The sequence below is a fragment of the Vicugna pacos genome, chromosome 18 (genome assembly GCF_048564905.1).
Source record: "Vicugna pacos chromosome 18, VicPac4, whole genome shotgun sequence".
Taxonomy (NCBI): domain Eukaryota; kingdom Metazoa; phylum Chordata; class Mammalia; order Artiodactyla; family Camelidae; genus Vicugna; species Vicugna pacos.
The window spans coordinates 25,884,553-25,899,369 of NC_133004.1; the positions used below are offsets into that span (position 1 = coordinate 25,884,553).

Here is a 14,817-nt window from a genome sequence, read left to right on the forward strand (position 1 = left end):
TTTTTAATCCCATCATTCGAAGGTGCTGGCAAGGTTGAGAACCTCCATCTAGCTGGAGAGAGGCAAAGGGTCACCCCTCCGGTATTCACCACCTCTTTAGAACAAGGCCCCTGAACGTTGACATGCCTGTAAATCACTGTGTCAAATACAGATTCCGATTCAGTGGGTCCTGGGTGGGGCCTGGGACGCTGCATTTCTCACAAGCTCCCATGGGGGGCCAATGTTGCTGGCCCACGGACCAGGTTTTGGGGAGCAAGAGCCTAGGTGATGCTGTGGGAGCTTCAGGGCACCCTGGCACCAATGCCTGGCAGCGCAGGCCCCTCACCCATCACCCTCAAGGGGGCTGGACCCCAGTGCAGGACGCCCGCCCAGCATCCGGGCCTTCCCACACCTGCAAGGCACCACTTCTGCCCGCCTGGATAGCGGAAGGTATTACCAGGGGCGCAGAGGGAAGCGGGCTGTCACTCAGACCACCGTGATGCTCCCCCAGCCTCAAAGCCGGTCAGTCTGAGGTCCCCAAGCCCAGTTGTTCTCAGTCACCCTTTTCTATCCAGAGCCCAACCCCCGTGCACGGAGCCTCCTCTAAAATAAACTCGCTGAGCCACCCCCCACCCACTTCCTTTGCACCTGAGGCCATTACTACTTGTCAGAAACAAGAACTGGCAGCTGTGAGTAGCATTCAGCTCTGTTCTTAAAATGCCTTCTAATCCTTTCTCTCCAAGAACTCGCCAGCCCTGCGATGGTTCTGCCCGGCCAATCACAGAGTGGTCCCCGGCCCCTGTTTTGATAAGGTCATCTGTCACTGTCAGTCAGAGAGAGGCAAGGCTCTTGCCGCAGGGAGGGGAAGCGGGGCAGGAAAGTTCAGCTGACTGCTGAGTTTCCCAGGGGCCGGGACGGTCCCCGGACTGGCCTGGACACGTGTCAACAGACAGAATGAAACCCGCTGCTTCTCAGACACCTGCAGGCCCTGCCCCGGCCCAGCTTCACACACGCCCATTCCCTGTATGTCTCTCAAGCGCCATTCAGAGAGAACAAAGACATCTTCTTGGACTGAAAGTTGAAGCCAGGAGGAAAAAGTTTGGGGGCATCTGGAGGAGCAAGGAGGCCATCTGTGGCAGCCAGCCTTGAAGATGGCCCCCGAGGGTCCTGGCTCCTGGTACTGACACCCCTGTGTGATGTCTCCCCTGTCCCCACGGTACCGGCACTGGCCTGAGCAGTAAATAAACACAGGTGACCTCTCACCCTCCCTCTTGAATCAGTCACTCTGAGGGAAGCCAGCTCACCCACGTTGTGAGGACATCAGGCAACCAGTGGAGAGAGGCTGGGGGAGGGGGGAAATGTGGCCTCCAGCAGCCACGTGAGTGAACATGGAAGCAGATTCCACCCCAGTGGGACAATAGCTTAAGTGCCACCTCGTCAGAGGCCCTGAGCCAGAGTCGCCCAGCTAATCTGCTCCTGCATTCTCAACACACAGAAGCTGCGAGATAATTAATGTTTGTTGCTTTAAGCTGCTAAATTTGGGGCGATCTGTTACACAGCAGCAGATAACTAATACATGATCCACCCCAAACTAAACTACAAATATAGCGTGGGCTCCTTCTACAGTAAGATGTGATACCAGTCATTACAAGAGACACAGAGATGGTGATGATAGTAATACTAATGCTAGTAGCAGTAATAATAGCAGCTGATCTTTATGTAAGCCTTACTTGGAGCCAAGCACTGTTCTAAGCACTTTGCATGCATTTGCATGCATCAACTCACCTAATCCCATAGCCACCTATTGCTACATTATCATTATCCCCGCCCACGTGCACCAGCCAGAACCCACCAGGAACGTGCCTGTAGTGAAACAAAGTTGGGGTTGGGGACGTGTTGCAACCAGGGAGACCGCACACCAGGGGAAACTGTGGTGTGTCTCAGTTAGAAGGTGTGAAGTGGGGCTTGTAATAGGTTTTGGGTTTGCTCTGGATGGTGCATCTTAACCATTTTTATCTAGGAAGCAGGAGGAACAGAGTGGAGCTAAAGATGTCGTTGGAAATTAGCAGCACCCATTTTTGTTAGCAGGAAAGATAAGACATTTGGTCATTTCTGTGGTTTGCACAGTATTCTTACTTACGCACTCAGACGTGATCACAGAATGCTCTTATTTCTGTCTTGTTTCATCACAGTCAGCGTGAAGTCTTCCCATATACAGCTGTCCAGTGAAGTCGCTCTGGGTGGGGGTACCATGGCCAAGCTGCTAGCACCAGGCCAGCTACAGCTGATGCAGTCAGCACTGCATTCTCCCTTTCTCGTCCCCATTTTACAGATGGAAAATCTGAGGCCAAAATGAACAAAAGAGTTACATTGTCATGGTTGTAAGGGACTTTTTAGAGCAGAGCTTCCCAAATTCTCTGCAGTTTCGGACCAGTTTTGGCCTTTCTCTTTTGTTTTCCAATGCATTGTGTGTCACTACTTTTATATCATACAATATAAATAAATTACTAGAATAATGATCATGCACTTGGATGTTGCACCAATGTCAAACTGCTAGAAAAGTTTCTAAATATTTATTCTCAGTGTCTGTATCAGCTAGCCACTGACAGGTAGCAAACTGTTCTCAGGCCAATACTGTCTGAGCACAAATGAACTTATTTAGGAAACAGAAACAGACTCACAGACATAGAAGACAAATTTATGGTTCTGGGGGGCAAGGGGTAGGGAGGGATAAATTTGGAGTTTGGGATTGGCAGATACAAACTATTACATATAAAACTGATACACAACAAGGTCTTATTGAATAGCACAGGGGATTATATTTCGTTATCTTTTAATAAACCATAATGGAAAAGAATATGAAAAAGAATATATATATATGTATAACTAAATCACTTTGCTGTACATCATAAATTAACATAACATTGTAAATCAACTATACTTCAATTTAAAAAAAAAATATATATATATATATAGTCTGCAGCCTACACTTTGAACAGCTTTACAAGTTGTCTGATTGAGCGTGTCCCAAACTTTATGCATTGGTTCATTGTTGCCATATCTGTGTAGTACCTCTCCTATAAGTTACTTAATGTTATCTTTAAATATCCTTGTCCTCTATCACCTCACAGCCATTAGGATGGCCACCATCAAAAAAAAAAAAACAGAGAATAATGTGTCAGCAAGGATGCAGAAAAAAATGGTAATCTTGTGCACTGTTGGTAGGAATGTAAAACAGTGAAGGCATTATGGAAAACAGTATGAAAATTCCTCAAAAACTAAAAATAGCATTATCATGTGATCCAACAATCACACTTCTAGGTATATACTCAAAAGAATGCAAAACAGGTTCTCAAAGAGCTATCTGTGCACGTATGTTCATTGCAGCAATAACTAAGAGGTGGAAGCAACTCAAATGTCCATCAGCAGATGAAGGCATAAACAGAATGTAGTATACACACACACACACACATATATATATATACATACATACATACATACATACATACATACATACATACATACACACAGAGGAATATTATGCAGCCCTAAAAAAGAAATCAGTCTTGTCACATGCTATGATACAGATGAACCTCAAGGACTTTATGCAAAATGAAATAAGCTAGTCACAGAAGGACAAACACTGTTGTGAGGATTAAATGAGAAGATATAAATAAAATATTTAATCCAATGCCTGGCATGGAGCAAGCACTTTCTAGATTTTATCTGTTACTGCAACTGCTACAGCTGCCTCTGCCTTCTGACCTTGGGAAAGCCACTTAATTCCCCCAGCCCATAGCATCCCCCTTCCTAAGAAGGAATAACTATGTTCTATGTCCACAGAAAGTTTGATGCCTCCCACCCTTATTTCCTTCAGTTTCCTTCTCATATATCCCCTTTTCAAGGCAACCTTCCCTGACTAGCCCCTTTCACATATAAAATGCACACTCTCTTTCCATCCTGTTAGTCAACTTTATTTTTCACCTTAGTACCTATCCACTCAATTTATATTTACTTGTTCAATGCCTGTCTTCCTGATCAGAAGATTAAGTCCAGGGGAATTGGGGGCTTTGTCTGTGGTGTTCACTGCCTATCCCCAAGACCCAGATCACATAAAAAGCACTCAGTGAATATTTCTTGAAAAATGAATGAACGCATGAATTACTGAAATTCAGTAGCTCCTGACCATAGCTGGCCAGCCCCGAGTTGCTGCTCAGTAGCTTTTGGTTTCCTTCCTTCCTTCCAAGGCCAGAAAAATGAATGGCTCTAGATGCCCTTTTGCGGGAAGGGGAGGGAGTGAGAGAGGAATGCCCACAGATTGGCTTCCCTCCCCCTTCTCCTCCAAATATCATTCAGAAAAACCAAAACAAGAACGGGCTGCAGGTGCCAAGAAGTTTGGTACATCTCTCATCCCCAGTAAAGCCTCCCTAGTTGCAAAATGTTCGCAGAAGCAAGTTCCCTGGAGCTCACTGCTTGTAGAGAAGAATCTGGGCAGAATTTAGACAGCTACTCTATCGCCCGTAACCCCAATGAACGATGTCTGGTCAACCTAATGTGCAGCCTCTGAGGGTTAGGTTGTGCTGCTCTTGGGGGTCCCAGAAGCAGGAAGTCAATGTGTTTGATCTCTGGCCCTATTTATAGCACCTGAAACGGAACATCTGTTACCGGGTTGGCTGCTGTCAAATTCGCCTTCAAATAACAGTGCAAGCCATCGCTGAGTCTTGAAGACCGCTTTACACAACGAGTGGTCAACTAGCAGAATCATCTCTTCCAATAGCAACCAGCTGAGATGATCACATCATTCTGCTGAAAACCCTCCACTGGCTTCCCGTCACACCAGGAATAAGGTCCCCACGACCTGCCCAGGACTGCACCAGGTGCAGCACGGTCTGGCTGCACTTGTCTCTCCAACATCATCTCAGGCCATCCTCCTCCTCACTCAACTCCACTCCAGCCATGCTCACCATCTCTATGTTCCTACAAGAAGACAAACGTGTTGTCCCACAGGGTCTTGGCACTTTTCGCCTCTTCTGTCTGCCTGCACTGGCTCCTTCTCCTCATTCAGATCTTAGCCCCTGACGAGCCCTTCTAAAGGCACCACGCAGCCACCCTCCATCACATCAGCCCTTTTTCAGGGCATCGTAGCACTTGGGCGCCTGAGCGATCTGCAGTCATCGTGTTGGCTTATTTATGTGCTGACTTCCTCCCCTCCCCGCCTTCCACTTGACCATAAGGTCCCTGCATGAAACAACTCTTCCTGCCTGTCTCACAGCTGTGCATCCCAAGAAGAGTCCCTGGCACATAGTAGGTGCTCAGTAAATATTTGTTAAAGGAATAGACGTGTTAGGAGTGTCATTGAAGCCAGGAGCCGGCAGACTCTTTCTGTAAAGATCCAGATGGTGAATATTTGAGGCTTCACATGCCATATGGTCTCGGTCACAACCATTCAATTCTGCCCTTGCAGCACAAAAGAGCCAGTGACAATATGTAAATAAATGGGCGTGGCATTATTCCAACAAAACGTCATTTAAAAAATCAGGCAGTGGGGGAGATTTGGCCTGTGGGCCATAGTTTGCAAACTTCTCTCCTAGATCAGGACTCTGAATTCAAGTAGACTATCCACACAGTTACTTGGCACGGTTCCTTACCCATATGCTACCACATCCACTGTGTGTTGTATAAACACTGAATAAACCACTCTGCATTGTGTTCAATCCTCTATCTATAAACAGGCTTCACTCAAGTAAACAAATCTTAAATGGCTACAGTGTATGAGACTTCCTGACTTCGTCAGGGCTTCCTGAGATACAGCACTGCACAGGACAGACCCAGGTCTTATAGTGTGTGGTCAAGGGGCCACACATGTGAGACGATGACAGGAGAATATGATGACAGCACAAAGTGCATCAAGAAGGGGTTATCTGGCCAAGTAAAAACGGACAGAGAACCTAAATAAATATTTTCCCAAAGAAGATACAAATGACCAGCAGATACACAAAAAAAAATGCACATCACTAATCATCAGGGAAATGTTAATCAAAACCACAATAAGATATCACCTCATACCTGTCAGAATGGTCAGACTGTCCATCATCAAAACGATCACAAATAACAAACGTTGGTTAGGATGTGGAGAAAAGGGGACTCTCATGCTGTGCTGGTGGGAATGTAACCTGGTGCAACCACTGTGGAAAACAGTATGGAGACTCCTCAAAAAAACTAAAAATAGGGCTATCATATGAACCAGCAATTCCACTCGTGGGTATTTATCTGAAGAAAACAAAAATGCTGATTCAACAAGATGTATGCACCCCAATGTTCATTCCAGCACTGTTCACAATAGCCAGGATATGGAGGCCACTTAAGAGCCCATCAACAGATGAATGGATAAAGAAGATGTGATATATGAATACACATGGAATATTACTTAGCCATAAAAAAGAATGAAATCCTGCCATTTGTGGCTACATGAATAGACCTGGAGGATATCATGCTAAGTGAAATAAGTCAGACAGAGAAAGACAAATACTGTACAATTTCACTCACATGTGGACTCTGAATAACAAAACAGACAAACAAACAAAACAGAAACAGACTCATAGATACAGAGAACAAACTGTGGTTGCCAGAGGGAAGGGGCTGGGGGACAGGTGAAATAGGCTAAGGGGATTAAGAGGTACAAACCAGTATGCATAAAATAAGCAACAAGGATGTTTTGTACAACACAGGGACTATCAAAATGTCTCCCAGATTTGGGAAGTTCTTAGGCATTATTTTTTAAATAGACTTTCTGCCGCCTTCTCCCTCCCTTCTCCTTCTGGGACTCCAATAATTCACAGATTGCTTCTTTGAGGGGATCCATAGATCAGTAGGCTTTCTTCACTCCTTTTCATTCTTTTTTTTTTCCCCCAAAGTTCCTATCTTCTAATTCACAGATGCTTTCTTCTGCTTCATTTATTACGCAGCTGATGCTCTGTGTTGCATTTTTCATTTCATTTATTGTCCTCTTCGGCTCCCGAGTTTCTGTTTGGTTCTTTTTTACAATTTCTACCTCTTTGTTGAACTTCTCATTTTGTTTGTGTATTGTTTCCCTGATTTTGTTAAATTGTCTTCCTGTGTTTTCTTGAAGCTCATTGGATTTCTTTCAAAGAGTTATTTTGAGTTATTTACTGGGTAAATCGCAGATCTCCATGTCTTTGGGCAGTTACTGGAAGGTTATTGTGATCCTTCAATGTTGTCATGCCTCCCATGACTTTTCATATTCCTTGAAGTCTGACATTGCTGGCTTCACGTCTGCAGTAGCCTTCACCTCTGCCAGTCTTTACTAACTGGTGCAGCCACTATGAAACACCTCCCATCCGCCCTGCTGGGGATTCTGAGGCTCTCCCAGATTGTCTTTGGATGCACCTGCTCCATGCTTCTTGCTCCCTCTTATGGCCAAAATCTTAAGCTTGAATGCCTTCTCTGAATCCTACAAAGCACCAGGCTGGGTGCTGACAGCCTCCCTTTTGCTTTTCCGAAGGCAAAGCTAAAGCACAGGTTTTGGATCTCCCTGGCCTACAGATTCTGGCTGGTTTTCTGTGCGTGTTCACTAGCCACCTGCCAAAGCTTTTTCTCCCGTTCTCATCAGGAGCACGCACAGAGAGCCTGCTGCAAGGTGTCAGGGGTGTGGGGGTGAGGCGTGCAGAGCCCTGGGAGGTACCCACATAGCAGTTGCAGGGATCCATGGGCAAGGCATTTCCAGCAGCTTGTGGGTGGGCTTCTTGCTGGAGTCCAGAACACAGAATCTGCAGCCTTCTAATGCCTTCCAAGAGTCCTCTCTGCTGCTGTCCCAGCCTCTCCCCACCCAAGTCCTGCAGCTCACAACTCAGTACTTTGGATGAGGTGAGAGAGAAATGGGCCTCTTTGACAATGTCCGGCACAGCTGGATGCTGCCTCACACACCCTCACTTTACCCCACAGGAGAAATCACAGGCTGAGAAGATCTCGCTTGACACTGAGCTGCGCTGCCTGGGGAAAGGAGTGAAGCAGCTTAAGTCAGGTTCTTCCTCTTATCCTCTCCAGTGCGTCTAAACTTGTATTTTTTTGCTCCACTAGGGTGCCGGAACTTCTTCACTGGAAACCTGGACTTCCAAAAGGCTCCCTGATCCATGAGTGACTGTCTGTGTCATTGTTCTGCAGGAGCTCCTGGTCCACGGCCAAGGGAGGCTGGAGCCAGTTCACGGGCCACTTTGGGGTCCACAGTCAACTGAGGTCTGTGTGTCTGTTACCCGACACACACTCCTCCCGGTTCCCTGGCATATGGTGCTGGGTCCCTCAGCTCCCACAAAAGGACTTTTGTCCAAGGATGGATGCCAAATGGTTGTTATGGAGGGAAATACAATGAGAGATAGCTTATTCAGCCATGTTGCTGACATCACTCCTGTTACCCAATTTTCTGGACCACTTTTTATACAAGACCTTGTATTTCATACACCCTTTGCTAAGAAGGAAAGGGTACCCCTGTGCTCACAGTACACAGTAAGGCCAGAGGTGAGATGGCTTAGTTTCTCTGCAAAACCAAAAGACATCTAACATTGGGCTAAAGAGGGAGGTGGAATGAGGGGGGAGAAGGCTGAGCAGGAACATAAGAGTCACAACATGAGGCCATGTTAAGATATTTGGATTTTATCCTGAGGGCACTGGGAATCCTGTCTAGGTTCTTCAGCAAAGGAGGTGGAAAACCAGATTTGCTTTTTTTGGAAGCATGGCTCTCAGCGTGTACACATGATGGATCAGGAGCGAGAGATACTAGAAACCAGGAGAGGTTTTGAAAAAGAAAAAAAAATTTTTTTGAATGACACACAGCACCCACATAGAGCTTCCAGGCAATTTCTCATGGAAAAGAAAAGTTGGCCTATTGGAGGTTTTCCACATCAGACAGACTGCTCTTTCAAATAGGAACAAGGTTTTTTTTTGTTTGTTTTTCCAAAAAGTTCAAGAAAGACCATCATTAAGGGTCTAGCGGCCAGGCCTAGAATGAGCTGAGCAAAGCAAAAATGATAGGGAAATAAAAACATAAAATGAGAATCTATTTTCCACTATTAACTGAGGCCAATATGGCTGGAAAGGAGCTTGCTGTTTTCCATGAATAACAACAGGAAACAATGCTAATTATTATTATTATTAGCATTATTATTTATGTTAATAACAACATTCAATGGGACTATTTAAACAGAGGGTGCCTTGGGAGGCAGACAGTCCAAGGAATTTCATTATCAAAATTTCGTTTGCAGCTCATAGTCTCCTTAGCATCACTAATTAATATTCTTTCCCTAAACGAATAAGGATCGAGGAGGTTGGCGAACTACCGAAATAGCGCTTATCACAGGAAACGATGGAGAATAAACAGAATGAAAGGACTGGGGGTCACACTTGTGATTATTATCATAACAAAATGCTTCTGAGGAACAGCTTGGCAAAATGCACCTGCATCATAATGCCTGGCAGATTAATGGCTTCAAAACAATTGAAAATTAAAGCAAATCTCAGGTTCAGTCACTGAATTTAAACATTGGGAAAATGCACATTTTTGCTCCAGCCATCAATCCATGAGAGGTTTTTGGTTTTGGTTTTGCTTTGCTTTGTTTTTGTTTTTCATGCCAGCATTGGATTTCCTTGCGATCTACTTCAGTACACACCTACGGGCACTGGATTCCTGGTGCTGCCAAGGCCGTGGTTCATAGGAACGTGGGTTTTGGAGTCTGAGAGATGTGGGTTCAAATTCTCATTTTGCCATTAATTACATGTGATTAACAGCCATTAATCGCTCTGTGTCTCAGTTTCCGTATCTGTAAAATGGGGATAAAAACACTATCTAAAAAAAATACTATCTAGACTTACAGAACTTTAAAGGGTGATGGTTCTAAGGCAATGCCCAGCACCTGACATACATTTCAACAAGTGGCAGTTGTTGTGGAACGATTATTATACGGCATCCCTTCCCCTGATCATGGGAGATCAAGGAAACAACCCACTCCGGGTCAGATCCTGCATTGAGCCCACCGGCTTTCAATAAACATGTGTTGTTTGAATGTGAATGAATACGTGATCCTGGCAACTGGTCACTCCGAATTCCCATTCAGTTTCTTGAACCATCTTACTTTCACTTAAAAGGCCAGTAGATCTTCTGATGTGTCAGTTATGACAAGCCCTGACTGACAGAGAGAGATGAAGTCCCTGAAAGGGAACAGAGATGTCACAGATCCCCAGACCATTAGCCTTGAGAGCAGCGGTCAGAGACAGTGGAAGTTCCAGCTACGTGTGGTCCACAGAGAAATTTTTAAATCCTGGGTAGCAGAGGTCTCTTCTGGACTCAGTAAATGCTGCCAGTTATTACTAACGATAACTACCACTCATCAAGTGATTACTATGTGCCAGATATTTGGCGTAGCGCTTTTTTTTTAATTTTTAATTTTTATTAGGTAGAGTCATTACAATTTGACTGCACATATACGACTTAGCGCTTTAAATACATTATTAACTCATTTAATCCTCGTGACAGTACTATGAGGTCTAAGTCTCTATAATTCCCCATTTTATTCTGAGGAAACTGGAAACCTAGAGATAATAAGTAATTTTCCCAGATTACCCAGCTGGAATTCAGACTCAAGATATCTGGTTCTGAAAATCCAAGTACTTAACACCATACTACATCACCTCCCAAGCAAACACAAACCCTTAGACAAATATCATAAACATATCACTTGCTTTAGTTGCCTGTGGCTGCTGTAACAAAAGACCGAACAAATCGGGTGGCTTAAACAACCGAAATTGATGGTCTCACAGTTCTGGAGGTACTGGCAGGGTTGATTCCTCCGGAGGGCTGTAAGGAAGATCTGTTCTGTGCCTCTCTCTCAGCTTCTGATGGTTTGCTGGCAATCTTCAGCATTCCTTGACATCTGTCTCCACCTTTGTCTTCATGTGCTGTTCGCCCCGTGTGCATGTTTATTTCCAAATTTCCCCTTTTTATAGGGACACCAGTTATACTGGATTAGGAGTCCACCCTACTCCAATATGGCCTCATCTTAACTAATTACACCTGCAACAGCCCCAGCTCCAAATAAAACCACATTCTGAAGTCCTGGAGGTTAGGGCTTCAACATATGAATGGTGGGGACTGGGGTAGGAGGGCACAACTCAACCCATGACACCACGCAAACCCATTTGTCTTAACTGGTTATCTTTTCATCTTCTGACCTAGGAGTATGGGGGAGGGGAGCAGGATTTCCTCGCACTCACAAACATCCTGCAAGTTGTAACTCTTATTCCAAGCCCCACAGAGCTATTTATCCTGTGTTAGAAAGGAGGGCTGAAAAGGGGTACAGTGCAAAAGATGTCAAACCAAAAATAAATGATTCCTCGGGGGCAATGACTTTCAGAGGTGTGAGTAGTAAGTTTTCGAAAAATGGACACATGAGAAACAAAGGTTGAGTTTTTGTAAAATCATTGCTAACCCCCAAGACAACACCCAAATTTCCCCCACGATTATAAATGGGGAGGTTTGAAGTGGAACTTCTATTGTGTGGCTTTCAAAGTCCTTGGTGGCCCGGGAGTAGTGAATCATTTCTAAGGTAAAGCGCTTCCTTCCAACCCAGGGGAAACAGAAGTAGGCAGATAAAAAATGATAACACAGGAAGCAGATTTATGAGCAACCTGAAATCTGAACATGGCTTTTTATATTCCATAAGAGGGAGCTGTCCTGTGGCCCAGGTGGGAATAAGAACCTAAAATTGAACACCAAAAATAAAATCTCTCAGCATTTTCCAGACTCATATAGGATGTCTTACACAGGCCCCTCCCCAACAAATAATGAATATAATGTAAAATGCAGATTCCTTTGTCTAAGGAGGGACATAGGCAGATGAACATTTGTTCATTCTTTCAGCAGTTACTTCCTAATTGCCACATGCTGAGCACTGTCCCAGGTTCTGAAAATAAATACAGCAAGGGAGTTTATAGGTTAGATGGGTCCCAAACCCTGAGTAATTAAAGCATAGATCTACAAGGGATTTCAGGAGTCACTTATGCAGACAGAAGGGAGGTAGGAGAGAGAGGAAGGTGTGTGTCTTGTATTTCTGTTGTGTGTCAGCTAACTCATCACAGCAACCTTTCAAGATGGTGTCTTCCCTGTGAGCCAGTATTACCAGTCTCATTCCTACCATTTTGTAGGAACCCACAGTAACTCAATTCCTCTCCTTTTGGTCCAGTATAATTTGTAGATACACCACTAGGAACCATCATTTTGCTTTTGAGCTAGCAGAAAATGTAAGAGTCAGTTTTGTTCACAATGTGTCCAAGGGTATAGAAGAACATTTGAAATGGGAATGGAAAATGATGTGGCCCTGGGGAAAGCACTTTGGCATTTTCTCAAAGTGCTAAACATAGAATTACTCTATGACCCAACAATTCCACTCCCCAAAGAATCAAAAACAGATATTCAAATAAATGATATATGAATATACAGCATCCCTTTCACAATAGCTCCAAACAAGGAAACAATTCAAATGTTCAGCAGTGGATGGGTGCATAAACAAATTGTGGTACGTACACAAAATGGAATATTATTCAGTCATAAAAAAGAATGACATATTGATACACATTACAGTATAGATGAACTTCAAAAACATGATGCTCAGTGAAAAAGCCAGATGCAATAGGTCTCATATGACATGATTTCACTTATATAAAATATCCGGAATAGGTGTATCGATAGAGATAGGAAGCATATTGGTAAATACCAGAGGCTGGGGGAAGTAACCGTTTAATGGGCTTTTATTTGTGGGTGACAAAATATCTTGGAAATAGATGGAGGTGGAGGTTGTGCAACATTGTGAAGGTAAATGCCACTGATCTGTTCACCCTAAATTGATTCATTTTGTGTTAAATTCATTCAATTTAACCTCAATAAAAAAAGAGCATCTCAAAAAAATGGCTTCAACAAATATTTGTTGAATGAATGGATGAATGAATAACAAATAAATGAATATGTATGGTCCTGAAAACAGCTCACACAAAAAAAGCATTTCAGGAAATTCTGTGGTCCTTTACCAACCACATATAAATTACCTTGTTTGGAGGAAACATAAGCATTGGAGCAGATGTTGGCCTGGGAGTCTGTGACCATTCTTGGTGGCCTCAGCTGAGTTTTATTACTCCGTTCATGGAAAACAGGAGAAAAGCCTGGGGTCCTATCAGAGAAAAAAAATCTTTCTGTTTCAGAATTTTCAGAACTTACTGTCTTCCTGCATAAAGACACATCTCTGACTGCCAAGAGGGAATAAAGCCAGTGGGAGTTTGTCCCATCTGCCTGCAGAGAAGCAGGAACATTATCTGTCTAATACTTCTTCATCAGAAAGTCTTACAGCTGGGGGCCTTTCCTGGCTCTCCCTGTGACCTCAACCTTAAGACCACATTAAAGAGCATAACCATGCTGTGGAGAGGTGGTGGGAGGGAGGATATGGGCTGCCAGACTGGAACTAAATTAAAAATAAAGCTCCCCTTATTAAATTCATAATTATTGTGAAGCTGTGAAATCTTATTTTAAACCTCCAGCTCCTTTCTTTTGTCCATGGTGCAGGCTGCCTGCTTCCGAATCCCTATTCTGCTTTATGGACAATTTCTTTTTAGCATTCTGAGCATTTAACCTTGAAAAATAGTGTTGTTTTGCTGCTATATTTTCTGATTGTTAGTCTCCAGGCATCTCCGTGGCATCTTTATAAATCTGCAGGAGCTGGTAAATATTTCTTGCCGACCAGCAGCTGAAATCTGAAAACACCAGCTCACTTTTTAGCTGTCAGGCAATTAATGTAATTCAAAGGAAATGAAAGGTATGGGCAACTGGGACTGCTTTTAATAACAGGAGGGTTCCTGGCTCAGGCTTAGAAAGACAGGAGAGAAGAATCAATAAAAGGCGAACAGAAAATGTAGAGAGGGCATGGAGTTCTCCAGAAACATTTTGTCAGCATCCTGGCAACACCACATCTGTGCCAAGAGAAGCTGATAAATGCAAACATTGATGGTCAACTTAGAGCTGGGTCAACCTTCAAGGGTAATTCTATCAATGTCTGATAGATAGATAGATATATCAGACAAGGTAGTTAAGGTTGCACAATGCATAGGGAGCCAATCGCATGCTACTCTATGTAAATGTTGCCTTCCTTGACTACATCGTGAATACGGCCCCTGGTGGTGTAATATGGAAACCCTGAGTCCCAGGTGCAGTGCATCTGGGAGGCTAAGAGAGATACATACTTCAACCTTCCTCCCAAGAGAAAACACGTGTTCAAAACCCAGTCCATCCAGATAAATACAAAATCATCAAATGTATTTTTATATACCAGCAAACATTTCAATAACAAAAATGTCTGCTTATAATAATATTTTAAAATATCAAATACCTAGGTATAAATCTAGCAAAAGATGTATAAAACTGGTACACAGGAAACTCTAAAATATCGCTGATAAAAAATTTTAAACACTTCAATAAATGCATACAAATCATCGCCATGGATAGGAAGACTCTACTGTTAACAATGTCAATTCTCTGTAAGTTTATCTATAAATTTAGCATAATTCCAGTTGAATTCCTAGTTGGTGTTTTCATGGAAATTGAGAAGCCAATTCTAAAATTTATATGTAAATACCAAGGGTCAAGACTAACCAGACAATCTTAAAGAGGAAAAACAAAATAAAAAGGCCTGTTCTCCCAGGTATTAAGACTTACTGTAATAATAAAAATTAAGACTAGTGTTGGCACAAAATAAATAAATGAATGGAAGAGAATCGAATTCAGAAACA

The 14,817-nt window shown here is 43.5% G+C and overlaps 1 long non-coding RNA gene across 1 annotated transcript in view; it reads right to left on the minus strand.

Moving 5' to 3' along the window:
- Positions 1-13,175, minus strand: part of LOC116284234 (uncharacterized) — a 36,501-nt gene extending 23,326 nt beyond the window's left edge. Inside the window, exons 1-3 of the long non-coding RNA XR_012061135.1 lie at positions 13,087-13,175; positions 9,660-9,809; positions 2,120-2,320 (exon numbers count right to left, since the gene is read on the minus strand). This is a non-coding gene — a long non-coding RNA (uncharacterized lncRNA). The remainder of the gene's footprint in view (positions 1-2,119; positions 2,321-9,659; positions 9,810-13,086) is intronic.
- Between the last annotated feature and the right edge of the window lie 1,642 nt (positions 13,176-14,817).